The sequence below is a fragment of the Numida meleagris genome, chromosome 1 (genome assembly GCF_002078875.1).
Source record: "Numida meleagris isolate 19003 breed g44 Domestic line chromosome 1, NumMel1.0, whole genome shotgun sequence".
NCBI classification, from domain to species: domain Eukaryota; kingdom Metazoa; phylum Chordata; class Aves; order Galliformes; family Numididae; genus Numida; species Numida meleagris.
In genome coordinates, this window is record NC_034409.1 from 113,818,761 (window position 1) to 113,831,920 (window position 13,160).

Below are 13,160 nucleotides of genomic sequence, written 5' to 3' on the forward strand. Positions count from 1 at the left end.
AAGATAATCATATCTGCAACATCCACAACCAGCAGAAAGCCAACTAAAATCATACAGGGTACCCAGTTCTTACATCCCCCGCTCTTCACAATGATTGCTTTTAGTTTTCTGAGTTGAAATTGCTATCTTCAAAAAAAGAAAAATTATCATCTGACTGTTGCAGTCTGCATCTCTACTCCAGGGACTGAGGCACTCTGAGCTGACAGAATTTCGGATACAGAAAAGCTATCCGCTCCTCAGCAGAGCAATGTTCAGCTAGGGGCAAGATGAGTTGCAGCGGGTTTCACAGTTGCCAGCTGATAGGAGAGAAATGCTAAAACTGGAGTCTTGCTTTCTGTTCTGAGCTCTGGGCATATGTAATGCTGGGTATCTACTGCTCTGCTTGTTATTCTCTAGCATAATCCCCTCACCCTTTCCTTTTTAAAAAATTTCCTCCCCTGTCCTGTCCCCTCCCTCATCTCTCCCATTTTGGTGTCTTTCTTCTCTCCTCAGCCTTTGCAGGTCCAGTTCCTGGACCCCAGGATACCTATTCCTGTCACCTCCTCCCACACCGTTATGAATTATGTCTTCCTCTTTCATCTTCTCTATCTTTTTCAGCCTTTTTTTTTTTCTGGACCACAACTTCCTCTTTGCCCTTGCAGCAAGGAGCCTTAATGGCTAGCATTAGACCTCTGATATCTCTTTAGCACCTGTCCTTACCTCGTGCCCTCCTGAGATGCCTCAGCCTCCTCCTGCAACCAGTGCTCACCTACCCCCTGCTGCTGTGGGCTCCCCACTGTCCCACATACGGACGGTCCCTCTGTGGTCCAACATGGGATTGCTCCCTCCTTCCTATGTTAGACTGTCTTGCATTTGACTCTGACTTAATATTTCTCAGTCAAGGGAAAGTTTAGGGCAAGAAAGTATATATTTTGGGATGGCATGTTTTAAATAAAATATGATAAAAAGAGAGAGAAGAGGATACATTTTCCACATGTATCCTCATTACTTGAGTTTTCCTCCTGTTACCTGAGTTTTGTTGTCCACCACTTTTTATTCTCACAGTAGCAGAGAAATTCTAGGCTAAGCTTAGACTGAGCCCTACTGGAAAATAAATAATAAATAACTTGCAAGTGGAAATGAGTCTTTTGATGTATGCCTATATAAAAACTTCTTAAAAATGAAAATGTATGTTTTTCCCACAAGAATATGTATGTCTTCAAAATGCTGTCACAGTTTTAGACATTCTGCATTTAGTTATGTCCTCAATATCTTAGGTCTTTCAGTCTTCTCTTTCAAAACATCATGCCTTCCTGCATTAAATTATAGTATCAAAGCCAACTGTGTGGAATACCACCTAAGAGAATAATATTGCAAAATCATTGCAAATCAAATTGAAATCTGACAAGTTCATAAGATTTAACCCATCTGATTTCTGTATTTATCTACCTCTTCTTGTGTATGCCACACAAGGTAATATCTGAGTTCCAAGAAAAGCAAAACATTTCTATAGTCTGTTCGTATTCAGTCAATTATACAATGTTCAATATTGAGATAAACACTTGTTTTTGCATTCCTGCACTGTCTGCAAATTATGTTCTTTGCTTTATCTGTAATTATACCATTACAAATAATGACACATACTATTTCTCTGAGTGAGGCTGAGACTGAGAAATATGTAGAGCATGATAAATTAGCCAAGTGAAAGGAGCCACCCAGCTGACAAAGGTAATCATTGGCCCAAATGACATTTGGTGTCTCAGTGCTTTTGACCAGAGGATTTGACAATGGCATGGGGTAGAATGCTAACATAATCTACAATTAATGCATGTATTAAGATTCTGAAGGTAGACTATTTTCTCTGCGGAGACAATGTGTTTGAGAAGTCAGTTAGTTGATATAAAACCTGTTGGATTTAGTATGCTAGTAAAAGAAAGAAGAATCAGTACTTCAGTTTTTTTAAAAAAATATATTCTCTATTTCTACAGTAAAAATGTATCGCAGAGATTTTTTAGTGTAGTTAACTATATTTTTGAGATCTGGCACAATGTTAAGCTTGTGTGATGGTAAATCCAACCATGTGGTATCCAACTACAAAAGTGATACTTTTTAATAATGATAAATCAGTTTTCATTGAAGTGAAATACGACAGAGTACTAGAAACAAAAATGTTCAAAGGCAGGATCTTCGAAGACATACTCAGTCAAGATCATATGTGCATAGCTGAAAGTGTATATGGGTGGTGTATGTAGGGGCTTCATAATGCTCAGAGATTTCGTTTTGATGAAATTTAATAATAATATAGGCAGTCTCTGGTTAAACAAGAGGGGGATATAAAGTGAAGGGATATAAAGTCAATTCTTAGTAAAAATTGCACAGCTGCCTTAACAGGAAAGCTCCAGATAATATTATCATTATATTATCCTGTAAGGAAAGTATCCATGTCACCTAACCTTGATCATTTGCCTCTATGATTAATCAAAGGAAGATGTGTTTCTGGAGCATGAATCAATATACTCTTTTTAGATGCACATTTGAGGATGCACTGAACAGATTTCTGGTGGTACGTCTTTTAATCTCCACTGTTCTAGAGACTAGATGAATTATCAAAATTAGCTACCTCACTTGGCATAAGTCAAGTCCGGTGAGTTGAATTCATTCACAAGTATGTTGGTACATGGATCTTTAATACATATATATATGTGTGAATATACATGCATTATACTTCATTGTTTTGACACTAGACTGTGAACAATAGAGTATTGACTCGACTCTCTTGTTTTCACCACAATACATACAAACAGGTAGTATGTAGGAGTGCTAATTTTGCCAAAATGTCTTGAGAGTTTAGAGGAATAATGCTGGTAAACTGCTGGGGTATCCCTGTGGCTTCTATTACCAACAAAGCCATCTCAAACCACTATTGGGTGCTTCTCACTGAAGTTCAGTTTTGGAGAGACAGCGTGCTTTTCAGATTAATCTTGTGATCATTCCCTCCTACTATCTTTTTTTTTGTTGTTTTTTTTTGCCTTTTTTCTCTCTTTATATATAATCACAAAGCAGACTCATCACATGAACTATATTCCATTGGGAGGGAATTAAATGTGAAAATAAGCTCCAGGAGTGCTCCTAATGTGCTCCAGCCATTTCAGGGGAGTTATTAAACAGGGCTGGAGCAGAGCTAGCCTGAAGTAACACAGCAAAGCATGTTCTGTGTTTTGATTGTCAGCTTTAGCACCAGCTGGTTTTGCTCTTTTGTTCTTATAGAGCTGTTTTTGTGGGGCTGAGCCAGGTGATAATGTAGGCATAGCCATTACATACTATAGATCATGCTTGTGCAGTCTTGCCCATCCACAAAGTTCTACTCAGCACTGCACGTCACTCAAGATTTCTTTATTGGAGGAAATGTGAGTAAGGAGGTTAGAGATCCAAAAAGAGCCAGTTAGTACTGCTGAACCAGTCACTTGCATGCAGTGATCCAGATTGGCTATAGGAACACATCTGATCATTTCAGTTTAATCTTGACATGTGTTCAGTGCTAGGCTATCATCTCATCTTACATATTGGTCATGTATTTCTTAATATTTCACCCAGTCAATTGTTTAGCACTATATTAAAATAACATCGTATGATTGGTCATGCATATGCCATATCACTCTGAATGACACTCTTGGCTGTTCTCTGGTCTGGGCATTGCTGTTTGGGCTCTAGTCTTTCCATGGATGAAATAAAGGTGTCCTTATGGGACTGGTATAGACTCAATGGTTTGCTTTCATCAGTGCCTCCCCTCTGTCACTCAGCTGCAAGCTATTAACCACATATGAAACTTAAACATTTTGCCAGCAGATGCGTAAATCTCAGCTCTTTGCTGCCAGTTTTCTGTAAAATCACAATTGAGAGAGTAAAGTGACCTGGGCTGTTGTAAGTCTGCGTATCTCACCTATTGTATTAAATAAGAGTCTTGGCTTATATGTTGCTACTGGCCTTTGCCTTCTAGACTGCATGGTGAAATGCAGTGACATTGTAATCTGTAAGTACTGAAAGATGGGAAAACAGTAATGTTCATGTCAAGTGAGATAAAAAGTGAGATAAAAACAGTTTGGGCTGTGAGAAATAGGTACAGGGAGTATTCCAGCACCTCCTCCTATATAAAATCAGTCCAGGAATGCATGTACCTAAGTGTATATATAACTATATATACAGAATGTAACAGACTTAACCTCATATTTTTTAGGAATGTCTGACTTAAGAAGTGCAGCTGAGCCTCATCCTTCCCTGACACAGCTTAGAAACCTTTCTGCTAAAATAAAATTTGTTTTGAGGGAAGGGTATTTTTACTTTAAAGACTATAGCAAACAATAACTTTAATCTTTTTATAACATACTGATGGAACACATCATTGCAGTATCTCCATAGGAAAACTCACTGCCACAGTTAAATACCTTGTGTTGTCTGTGTTTTATTTTCCTCAAGGATACAGATATCGTCTCAAGGCCTGCAGATCCAGAAGAAATGCAGTGCATGAAATGTTGCCCACTAGCTAACAGCAAAAAGCAAGAATTCTTTTACGTGCTTTGCTACGGAAAGTCTTTAAGATTGGAAATGTAAATATTGTAATTGTATTTCCTGATAAAATTCCTGATGTATTTCCACGACATATACTGTTTCTAAGATCCTGACTATACCTCTAGATATAAAAGTGAGATGGTGAGTTGTGGATGTTTCCATAAATCATGGCTTGAGAAATTCTGATGTGTTTTAGAAATTAGAGAAACTGAAGATGCAGTGCACCCGCTGTTGCTGTCCAACACAGATATCTCCAATCCTTCGGAAGCTGGCCTATTTTGGAAGACTTATGCCTCTCACTAGCTAGCAGGAATGACTTAGTGACCAAGAAAATCTAAATACCTTCTTGGTATTTAGGTAAAGGCAAAACATTTCAGTTTGTGTGAAGGTGGTCTGTTTAAAACTGTAACAGTTTCACTGACAGTGTTGAAGCCTGTGGCATAGCTGAGATAGATCAGTGCTGTTAAGCTAGGAAAGCTGTTTCTCTCTCCCAACTCATATTCTCCAAGAATCACAGCCCTTTTTGTTGCCCAGTTGGCCTTACTCTTTTCCCTTTTAGAAAAATCTTGAAATTCTTTAAATATGGAGTTAGAAAAAGGCCATTATTTCACTTACTGTTGTGTTTCTGAATTCCGATTATTAGTTCCTCCCCTAATGAATGGATCATCTTGAATCTACTGCTCAGATTTCTTTTGGAAATTGTATGAAGGTTCTGCAGAACATTCGATTTTTTTTTTTGCCACTTAACCAAAGAAATACCTTGGATATTCTTCCTAGTAAGAAAAGGATTGGAAAGGACCTCTAAGATCATCCAGTCCAACCGTCCACCTAGCACCAATATTGCCCACTAACCATGTTCCTCAGTGCCACATCTACATATTTCTTGAACACCTACAGGGACTGTGACTCCACCACCTCCCTGAGCAGCTTCTTCCAATGCTTCACCACTCCTTCTGAGAGGAAATTTTTTCCTAATATCCAGCTTCCCGTTCAGGAGCGCTCAAGAACACACCCTTTCTTTACCAAGCAGGATTAACAAGAAAATGTCTATTTTTGCACATGATTCTGGAAGATAAGGTATCACCAGGTGAGGAATGAGTGTTGTATACCTTTAAAGTATCTACCTTGTGAAACAAGTTAAAGAACAGGAGGATAATTAGGATCTAAAGAAACCCTCTATGCCAGTGTTATTTCAAACAGCAATGTCTAATGAATGAGAACACAAAGGAATGCTGCAGTTGTCAGCTGAATACATGCCACAGTGCACAGCAGCTCTATAAATGCTTCTGAAAGATTTATAGACTTCTATTTCTATCCTGGTATTCTGTGAGAGTATTTTATTTGGAGGATAATGTAGGGGGAGATGGGATAAGAGTGAAAGAAAATGAGATCCCAAATTAGATCACAGATTAAGATGAGGAGTAAGACTGTTCATGAATTATCGTGGGCTCATAATGGAGTTACTGTATATTTCACACCCCAGAAAAACACTTAATACATTCTACTCAGTGCCAGCACGCTTTTGACTAAAAAATTAGATGGAATTCCAGCTTGGCTTAGCTAAATGACACATTCATGCATTTAATTCATGCAATTAATGCATATTTGGCTTTGTTACACTTGTGAAGATGTTGTGCTGTTGTTCTGGAAGCCCATATACTAGGATCTACAAATGTTGCAGTATGCGCTCTCAAACACTGGAACAGGTGTCTGTCCATGAAGCCTCATCTCTAGCATGATTAAGACAGTGACTGTGATTGGAGTATATGGCTCTGAAAGATGTATTTGCTTCTTCTGGATTTTGTTTCTTCTCATTTCTGTCTGGCATTCACTGTCAGGTTTCCATGCTTAGCTTTGTCAGTCTTCATTTCCTTACTAAGGCTTGCTGGGTGAAATTCAGCTTTAGAAATCATCCTTCAAAACTTACTAAATCAGAGCTCAAGTTAGCTGTGTGCATTTGTACTTTTTTTTTTTTCATGGCACTGAAATAATAGCTTAGGAAAGGATGCCAGGATTTTTCTAGTTTGTCACTCTGCATTAAGGCAGGATTTGCTCTCCATATTAAACCTGTACATATTTTATCTAGTCTACTCTGGAGTATTCCTAGTGATGGTTCCCCAATTACCCCTCTTGGCAAATCTTGTCATTGTCTAATTGTCCTTGCTTTTGGCTTTTTTATTCCTTACATCTAACCTAAATTAATTTTCCTTCTTCATGTTTCAGCCAATTACTCCTTATTATATTACTCCCAGTGACGTTAAGTAATTCCTCCCCACCTTTTGTGTTACTTCTCCTGAAGTATTTAAATGTAGTTATTTTAAGTGTTCTTTGCCAAGTGTTCTCAGCTGTACATGTTAGATTCCTTTCCAGTCCCTTCGAAGATCATGCTTGCTAAACTATTAGTCCTTTTTTGTCTACCCTTCCTTCCATTTTCTCTTATTTATTCATATATTTTTATATTTAGTAAAGCCACAGTACACAGCTAAAATAAAACCTGTTAAACAAAGGAAAAGTGCATATGAAATCTCTTTCTTTTCCACAGCCATTCTAAGAAATTGTTTTGAAAGTTTATCAGGGTATTGCTTACCTAATTAGTTGGTTTTATGAGTACTAAATCATCATGTTCTGTGGCAGCATAATTAACTTGCATTAATGAATCTAATAAGTAGTCTGAATAATCAACATTCTTAAAAATAAATCTATCATTTAATACAAATTTTTAGTTTGGTGTCATGGCAGAATCATTCAGAAACTAATTTAATCTCACAGATGTTGCTAGAATTGTAATTATATTGAGTTACACAGATCTTAATGGAAAGAACAGAAACTTCTGAATGGAGAAGGCTGTAGATGACATTTAACGGGAAAAGAGCGAATTCACAGGTGACAAAAGTCAGCTGGTGGCGGTAAATGTAACTACACCTACAGCAATAAGGAAGCAGCCCACATGACAAGTCATGGAGCTTCAACTTCAGAGAGTCACAGGTCAGAGAAGTCTTGGTTCAAAAATAAATGTTATATAAAAGTACAACTTTGATAATAATATTTTATATAATCTTATTTTGTCCTCAGGCAGGCAATTTCAGAAATCATTTTTTTTCGTTCCAAAAGTGGTGGTTCTGCTTTAGAACTCCACTAGAACTCTAGTCAACAAGATTTCTGATCTACAGCAGTCTAGACAGAGAAGAAAGGCTCTAGAAACGAGGTGGTTCTTGACCAGTTTATTATATTCTTGAGTGTACTTGGGAAGGTTTGATCAGGAAAGTGAGAACAGTTAGAAGCTTTTTTGTGCTAGTGCTGGACGCTAACAGCAGGATACTCTGTTCACCAAAGTGTTTATAGTCCAAGACATGGAACGCCACTCAGAGGAATGGCATGTGGAGAAACCACTACGTACACCTACTTTGCTTTCTTGTGTTCCAGTATAAACTGTATTATGTTTCTGTGTTAGCAGAGGAAAGATAGGTGAGTGTGCATCTCTTCCTTGCTTTATAATCTTGGTTTCTACTGCCAGAGGGGAGTCATGGAGTATTCATTGTTTCCTGGTGCTGGATCACGATGGAGCTCAGCCAGGACAGGTGGTCTGGCTGCCATCTAGAAATGCCACTGTGCCATTGCCAAGAGCACTTGCTAAATTCATCTCCTAATGGAAATCACAGTGAAGTTTGAAAAAGAGACTTCAGGAATTTCTTTTTCTCGTATTCCAATAACAAAAATGATACGAAGAATGAATCACAGCTTTACACCAAACTGTTTTTTCTAGTGACAAATCTGTTGGCTGTAGAATACTTCATCGCATAACTTTGATCAGAAAGAAGGATTGTGTTTTATACTTTACAGAAACAAAACCAGTGAGAAATAATAATCAGACCAAGTTTAATGAATGTGAATGTTGATAGAATATTTTGATAAAAATCATTGTAATGGAGTTGTGTGGTTTTTGTTTGTTTCTTTTGTTTTGAGAGGGAAAGAGAAGAGAGATAACTAATGCAGATGGAAACTCTCATGTCTTTCCTTCAGTGGGGCAATAGCATTGTCTAAAAGGCACCTTTTACAGAGTGGTGCAATCACATATGCAGTCATAAAATCATAGGTGCATGATATATATACCTATACATATATCAAGATCATCCAGTCCAACCATCTACCTACCACCAGTATTTCCGCACTAAGCCATGTCCCTTAGTACAATATCTAAACTTTTCTTGAACACTTCCAGGGATGGTAACTCAACCACCTCCCTGGGCAGCCCAGCATCTGACTACTCTTTTGAAGATGAAATTTTTTCTCATATCCATCCTGAACCTTCCCTAGTGCAACTTGAGGCCATTCCTTCTCAACCTATTGCTAGTTACGTGGGAGAAGAGGTTGACCTCCACCTCACCACAACCTCCTTTCAGGCATTGGTAGGAAGCTATAAGATCTCCCCTGAGCCTCCTCTTCTCCAGACTGAACAATCTCAGCTCCCTCAGCTGCTCCTCATAAGGCCTGTGCTCTAGACCCCTCACCAGCTTTGTTGCCCTTCTCTGGACGTGCTCCAGGGCCTTGATATCTTTCTTGTAGTGAGGGGCCCAAAACTGAACACAGTACTCGAGGTGCAGCCTCACCAGAGCTGAGTACAGAGGAATGATCACCTCCCTGCTCCTGCTGGCAACACTATTTCTGATACAAGCCAGGATGCCATTGGCCTTCCTGGCTACCTGAATCTTGCAGCGCAAAAATTTGTATGACCCCATTAGAAAGTAAACTGTAGCTTTAATCTCAAGATCATTTAATATTGCATTAGCTACACTGCCCCATGCTTGGAAGGTGCCAACTGTATGTGACACTATGTGATTCCTTAACTGAAATCCAAACTATCCTATTTGCAAATGCCGTGCATGACATTACAGCACACTAACCATTTCACTCCGACTGAAGCAATTCATGTGGGAGACATGTGCCTGTCTGGCTGCTTACTGGAGTTGGCCTGACCTGAAGCATGTACTGCATGGAGAAGGGAAGCAGGATGAGAATGTGTGGGTGGGACACCAGACCAATTTTTTTCTCAGGTTCCGGTCCTTCACAAAAGCAGAGAGACCATTTCATCTAATCTAATGGCAGTGTACCATTCTGGCAGTTTGCACTCATTTCAGAAAACACAGTTGTCAGAAATGAAAAATCAACAAATATTATTGTCCATTTGAAAGCAACAATAATTCTGACAGAGCTCAGCAAATGGATTGTTGTTATTTGGAATCTGGGGGGGGCTGCCTGCAGCACAAAGCTGAGCTATACAGGCTGTTATTCCACAGTAGCTGCTGCATTATGCACCTGGCCAGATCCAGGTTTACATTAAAGAGCTGGTAATTGCATCTAAAGCAACCAGTCTGATGCTTCTTGTACATATGCCATTAAAAAAATGCTTTTCATCATACTGGAAAATCTCCTGACATGACTCAGAAATTTAGATCACAATAATGTCCCAATTAGTTTCTTTTTACAGAGAAACAAGAATACTGATATTCAGCAAATAGCATAACTGGAATTTTAATCCAGACTGAAGTCAAGCTCTGTAGGGCTCCTGAAATTGAAGTTATGGCTAGAACAAAATCTCTGTCATTACCTTGTTTTGAACTGCTTCTAGATGCAAATTTGAGATAGTGTACATCACAGAAGAATCTGAAGGAAAAATCCATAGTGGAGAGGATGTGAACATGGCATAAAATTCTATTTAATTTTAGTTACTCATTTTGTCTTTTCTATGAAAATAATTTTGTATATTTTACATGAAAACAATGAAGATTTTGCATAATAATAATAATAATAATAATAATATCATTATTGAATAATAATAATATTATTAAATAATAATAATAAAATTATAATTATTATACAGTTATTATATTATAATATAATTATAATAATATAATTATACATAATAATAATAAGAACATAATAAATATATAAAAATAATTAAAAATAATAAAACTTAGTCATATTTCATATAAAATAAGACAATATAAATTCAAATATAAATTCACTTAGCTTTGAGAACAACCTGGTAGGAAATTTATTTCTTGTACCCTCACTCAAGAATTCAGATAGGGTAAAAAAGAAGCAGTCTGAACGCTTGCATAGTTTGTTGATATTTCTACAATAAACGCTAAAATATTCATCAGACTCAAAGTGAAATATCTCTTGTTTTCTTTTTCATGTTCCAAAAAGTTAAAAACAACAATAAACACAATCATATTTAGATATTAAGCTCTTTCACAATCATAGTCATGATTGGGCTCTCATTTACACTGCTATCAAGGCAAATTTTTAAATCCAGATTTTACAGTATGCATTATTCCCAGCTTACATTACGGAAGAAAAATTAATATGATCATTTACAGTTTTTCTTTTCCAACCACATTACATGAAATCCTTAATGATCTACTCCATAGTAACATCTGGAAGTCTCAGTTCAACAAAACAGTGTCGTGTTAGGTCCCCTACAAACATATGGCTGGAAAAAGTCCAACTCTGAAAGATCTTTCACTCTTTGAAACGCTTGAGGAAGGAAAAAATAATGATTCACTTTTCGTAGGTGAAGAAATGCATCACTGAAAGGTGATGTGACTTGCCCAGGGATGTACATGAAACCTCTGGCAGAGCTGGGATTTACGCTTTCATCTCACTGCTCAGTGCCTTAATCAGAAAACCTTCATTCCTCTTACAGTCTGAAAGTGACCCAGCTCAGCTGCAAAATATTTCTAATTCGTAAGAAATAGATTGTCTGACCCTTCTGAGCTCTAGTGTACCTTATGATCAGTTTGCACAAATTCTCAGTCTCAAAATACCCCTAGATGAATTGGGCAGAATTTAAATTTGAGGGTCAGTTTGTGGGATTCATAACACATGTTATTAGGAACTGAGATGCTTTAGCACAACAGTTTGAGTGCATTTGCAGCTGCCAACACGTACAATAGCTGTAGGCACAGTTTGAGATCTCTCAATAAATTAGAAAAAGTAAGTGAGATTGTTTTAAAAATATTTCTTTTTTTTTAATATTTACTTATATGGCTCTTACTCTATGTTCTTGGCAAGCTACCCTGTTCTTTTGTAATTAATAAAATTGTATCATGCTGAATATAACAGCTGGATTGTGTTCTTGTTATTACAGTATTTCCATTGATTACCAGCCATCACTGTGCAATGGGGTTTGATATCATAGTGGAGGTATTGGATTTCTCTTTGGTTGACATGCTAGCAGCAAGGCTTGAAAGGGAAGATTTTTAAAACAGTGAGCAAAATGATTAACATGAGACTGAAGGGCAAAGTAATAAAACTTTAAAACCACTAACTAAGCCTGGAGGCCATGTAAGAACATTGTAGTAGAGACACAGATGGTGTGCATACAGATGAGCTGGAAGATTTCAAACGGAGAGCAAAACTGTATGGCTAAATGGAGAATTATGTAACTTTACTGGGCCAAGAGAAGAATTATTTTCTAAAGCAAAATCCCACTCTAGACAGCAAAGAGAAACACATACAGAAAGCTACTGTAGGCTCACTACCAAGAGCAAATCAAGGATTGAGGTTGTGGAAAGAACAAATAGCAAAAGATGGAAAATAATGAAATGGCAAAGGGTGATTTGGAGGCAAAGAAGAGATATGCACCCAGTTAGCATTACTGGGAGTCTCCCTGTGATTTCAGAATCTCTGACATTGGCTTTCGCCCTCAAGGTGTCTATACATATTCACCTTCCTGGATTGTCTTGGCTGAATGCTGAACTTCTGTAGACAACAGCCCCAGGCCTCCTTTATTCTCATCTCCTGAGGCTAGTGAGATTCTTGCTGTCTACCTTTGGCTCTGAACTGTGTGTGCTGATCAAACTAATGGCACACACAGTAATCACATTGGAGATAAATTTCTAAATGATTCCTTCATTTTCTGCCCAACTGAAGAAAGGATGACTCTATCCATGTTATAATACTAACAAAATGTTCTTCTATCTTCTATTAGTGAGTTCTTCTCTATATTTTAAGGTGATAACTCTTGCCACCTACAGAGATGAAGCTAAGTGCCTGTCATTGCCTTGGAATACCTTACGCTGAGTCTGAATTTTCAGTCTAAATTTTATGGATACCTGCAACATTCGCCACTTTACTAATCCCAGGTTATTTATTCTGAACCCATGCTGACAGAAGATCCTGAGACTGAAAACGTGGCACCCTTTTCTACTTGAAGAGCTAAGGTCTGGATGAGAATACCACCCTGGAACTGTCAGGTGGATGTGGGAAGCAGAGAAAGAGAGAATCTCAGGCAATCACAGAGGTTGCTGATTAAGCATTTCACTTTTTTTTAACATCTTCTGAAGCACCTTAAAAACCTTTACTAATCATTTAAACTAAATGAATTACTGTCTCCAAAGAAAACCATCAAGAGATTCTAATTACTACTCTTGGGTTGCTATTACTTTATCTAAGCTATCAATTGCACCACTTCACAGCAATAAAAAATGATTTTCCTTAGAAAATGAGAAAGGATTCTCTGTCCTTCTGCACAACTCTTTAGGTGAACTATGACTTGCTTTGCAATCATTCTTTGAGATATCCTATTCTGGGCACCAGCTGTGTTCAGATCC